This window comes from Bison bison, unplaced genomic scaffold (assembly GCF_000754665.1).
Source record: "Bison bison bison isolate TAMUID 2011002044 unplaced genomic scaffold, Bison_UMD1.0 scf7180017864272, whole genome shotgun sequence".
In the NCBI taxonomy this organism is placed as follows: Eukaryota; Metazoa; Chordata; class Mammalia; order Artiodactyla; family Bovidae; genus Bison; species Bison bison.
In genome coordinates, this window is record NW_011494844.1 from 695400 (window position 1) to 700070 (window position 4671).

Consider the following 4671-nt stretch of genomic DNA (forward strand, 5'->3'; position numbering starts at 1 on the left):
CAGGTTTCATCCACCTCATTAGAACTAATTCAAATGTATTCTTTTTAATGTCTGAGTAATACTCCATTGTGTATATGTACCACAGCTTTCTTATCCATTCATCTGCTGATGGGCATCTAGGTTGCTTCCATGTCCTGACTATTATAAACAGTGCTGCAATGAACATTGGGGTACACGTGTCTCTTTCCCTTCAGTTTCCTCAGTGTGTATGCCCAGCAGTGGGATTGCTGGGTTATAAGGAGAATTTAAACTTTTTTATTAAAGAATACTTTTCAGAATTATTATTATTATTTTTAAAGCAATGAGATCTAATTACTCTTACATGGAGGGATGTGAGAGGTTACATACTGTGACTGGTATGCCTCTGTAACTTTTACCTCACTACTATACCAAAATGTTATAAATCAGCATCCTGGTACAGTAGGTGATGCCTAATACTTTCCAAAACACACTCTTTAACTGTAAGTTAATATTATAATAGACTATGTGATTAAATTGTATTTTTAATTAGAAAATAACACAATACAGTGAGAGCAATTTCTTTAGTAACTGTAGTCTTACAAGCTATGCACTGCCAAACAACTCTCATACCATAGAAAAATGTGCATATAGGTCAAATAGGATCAAACAGTGAAATCTATTAAAATCTACCTCCAGTTATCAATTAATAAGGAAGACCGTAAAGTAAGGATATCATATCTGATTTATCATTTTATAATTTGCCAACAAAGGCCCATGTAGTCAAAGCTATGGTTTTTCCAGTAGTCATGGCTGGATGTGAAAAGTTGGACTATAAAGAAAGCTAAGCTCCAAAGAACTGATGCTTCTGAGAAGCTTGTTAAGAGTCCCTTAAACTGCAAGGAGATCCAACCAGTCCGTCCTAAAGAGATCAGTCCTGAATATTCATTGGAAGGACTGATGTTGAAGCTGAAACCTCAATACTTTGGCCACCTGATGCAAAGAACTGACTCACTGGAAAAGATCCTAACGCTGGGAAAGATTGAGGGCAGGAGGAGAAGGGGACGACAGAGGATGAGACGGTTGGATGGCATCACCATCATGACTCAATGGACATGAGTTTGAGCAAGCTCCAGGAGTTGCTGATGGACAGGGAACCTGGCATGCTGCAGTCGAGGGGGTTGCAGAGTCAGACAGGACTGAGCGACTGAACAAAACTGATCATTTTATAATGTTTAAATTTGCCTTAACTTATATTTTTTTCCTTTATTTCTCCTTTATTTATTTATTATTTATTTTTACTTTTTGTTTTGGCCTGCAGCTTTTGTAGGAAAATGGGAGCAATACTATTCCCACAACCAGTGCACCAAGCCAAGTATATTAACTTAACAGAATACTTAATGTCTTCAGGGACCTGTCAATGATTTGCCAGGAAAACAGAGCCCAAAGCAAATAGGCTATGAACTAAGAGGAAAACAAAATGCTGAATTCAAGAACCTCACACTCTATCTCTTATACTTAACTTTCGTTCAAATATTTTCCTGATGGTTTTCTTTCTTTTTTTTTTTAATTTTATTTTATTTTTAAACTTTACGTAATTGTATTAGTTTTGCCAAACATCAAAATGAATCCTTCACAGGTATACATGTGTAGCACATGTATACCTGATGGTTTTCTACTTATACCTCTTTCTACATGGTCAAGATGTATTTTCTTTCAGAGTTGAAATTTGTTTTGAATAATTTTGTAAAAACATAGAAAATATAATATGCAGTGAATCAAATGTACCAGCTTTTTAATTTTTTTAGTATGTATAGAAAATTTAGTTATCTCTAATTCCAACAAACAGATTCATATTCAGCTTTATTAAAGGTGATAATATATAGTTATTCTTCTAAATGCAAATAATGTCTTGGAAGAGGTATTTATTTGAAATACAAATAAAACACATAAAGAAAAGCCATGCCTAAATAAAAAATAAAGAAATAAACAATGGTTGTTTTAATTGGGGAAAAAATTCAGTGAATATTCTCCTTAAATGGATCATACCAAAATAAAGAGTGCTTAGATCACCTGAAGGTAAAATGTCGTTTTGACAATTCTTATATACATACAAACTCTAGCCTTTAATATAGGTTATAGTGAATAAGTGGAATGTTGTTTTGTTATTTAATATTGTATCTGTGAAAAGTGAAAGTGTTAGTCACTAAGTCTTGTCCAACTCTTTGAAACTCTTTGAAACTACATATATAGAGAGCTTCCCCTGTAGATCAGTTAGTAAAGAGTTTGACTGCAGTGGGGGAGACCTGGGTTCGATCCCTGGGTCAGGAAGTTTCCACTGGAGAAGGAAATGGCAGCCTACTCCAGTATTCTTGCTTGGAGAATCCCATGAACAGAGGAGCCTGGCAGGCTACCATTTATGGGATCACAAGAGTCGGCACGACTGAGAGACTAAGTGCACACACACAGAAAGATATGTATACAACATATATATATATATATTTGTTAAACTTGGGAATAAATACAAAAGGACATATTTCCAATCTGTTGAAATAGGTATTTTGTGTCCACACAGAAATTTCAACCCATATATATATATATATATATAGAAAGAGAGAGAGAGAGAGAGATAACTCTCTTCCATAAATTAGAAAACTATTCTCCAATTTTGAATATTTATCATGTTTCCTGTATCACACTAGTAACACACTGAATAATAAGCACCATTACTTGCTCATTTCTTGCTGAATTCCAGAGTAGATTATCAGAAGTGGATTTACTTGTTCAAAAAATATCAACATTTCAAGGTTCTTCATAAATTTACCAAATCATTTTGCAAAAAGTTGTACAAATCTGCATTCCCATTAGGAATATAAGAAAGTTCTATTTTACTATATACACTTTCATATTAAATAGTATAATTGAAAAAGCACTGCTAAACATTACATCTAACTTTAATGTGAATTTCTCACCTTATTAGTGATGTATTTTTTCCTGTGGTTGGTATTGCCTTAGATATAATCTTTTCTGATATTTTTACTTAGTTCTTTATAAAACATGCCCTCCTTAATCCATCTTTGGGTCCGAAAGATCCTCTGGAGTAGGAAAGGTAAGCACTATTCCTGCCTGGAAAATTCCACGGACAGAGGAAATCACAAAGAGTCAGACATGACTGAGGGACTGAGCACGTATGCTCACATTTAGGTCATTATTGCATGTTTCTGATGTATTGTTTGCCTTTTGTATATGTGAGTGTATGTATGTGCTTTTATGTGTGTGTATGTGTATCTTTACCCTTGGGTCACTAAATGAAACTGATTATTCTTTTTCTAATGTAAAGGAGGCAGTGATCAAAACCAACCAAAGAAAAAGAAATGCAAAAAGGCAAAACGGTTGTCTGAGGAGGCCTTACAAATAGCTGAAAGAAGAAGATAAGCAAAAGACAAAGGAGAAAAGGAAAGATATACTCATTTGAATGCAGAGTTCCAAAGAAGAGCAAGGAGAGATGGGAAAGCCTGACTCAGTGATCAAATTGAAGAAAGTGGAGAAAATCACTCGACCATTCAGGTATGAACTAAATCAAATCCCTTATGACTATACAGTGGAAGTGAGGAACAGATTTAAGGGACTAGATTTCATAGAGTGCCTGATGAACTATGGATGGAGGTTTGTGACATTGTACAGGAAACAGGAATCAAGACAATCCCCAAGAAAAAGAAATGAAAAAGCAAAATGGCTGTCTGAGGAGGCCTTACAAACAGCTGTGAAAGAAGGGAAGCGAAAAGAAAAGGAGAAAAGGAAAGATACACCCACTGAATGAAGAGTTTCAAAGAATAGCAAGGAGAGATAAGAAAGCCTTCCTCAGGGATCAATGCAAAGAAATAGAGGAAAACAATAGAATGGGAAAGACTAGAGATCTCTTCAAGAAAATTAGAGATACCAAGGGAACATTTCATGCAAAGATGGGCTCCATAAAGGATAGAAATGGTATGGACCTAACAGAAGCAGAAGATATTAAGAAGAGGTGGAAAGAATACACAGAAAAACTGTACAAAAAAGATCTTCATGATGCAGATAATCATGATAGTGTGATCATTCACCTAGAGCCAGACATCCTGGAATGGGAAGTCAAGTGGGCCTTAGGAAGCATCACTGCGAACAAAGCTAGTGGAGGTGATGGAATTCCAGTTGAGCTATTTCAAATCCTGAAAGACGATGCTGTGAAAGTGCTGCACTCAATATGCCAGCAAATTTGGAAAACAGCAGTGGTCACAGGATTGGAAAAGGTCAGTTTTCATTCCAATCTCAAAGAAAGACAATGCTAAAGAATCCTCAAACAACTGCATAATTGCACTCATCCCACATGCTAGTAAAATAATGCTCAAAATTCTCCAAGCTAGGCTTCAGCAAGACATGAACCGTGAACATCTAGATGTTTAAGCTGGTTTTAAAAAAGGCAGAGGAACCAGAGATCAAATTGCCAACATCCAAAGGATCATCGAAAAAGCAGGAGAGATCCAGAAAAACATCTATTTCTGCTTCATTGACTATGCCAAAGCCTTTGACTGTGTAGATCACAATAAACTGTAGAAAATCCAGAAAGAGATAGGAATACCAGACCACCTGGCCTGCCTCTTGAGAAACCTGTATACAGGTCATGAAGCAACAGTTAGAACTGGACATGGAACAATAGACTGGTTCCAAATAGGAAAA

The 4671-nt window shown here is 35.8% G+C and overlaps 1 protein-coding gene across 3 annotated transcripts in view; it reads right to left on the minus strand.

Annotated features, from left to right (window-relative positions):
- The window catches only part of KCNT2 (potassium channel, subfamily T, member 2), a 432444-nt gene that overhangs the window by 365647 nt on the left and 62126 nt on the right, over positions 1–4671 (minus strand). The window lies entirely within an intron of this gene.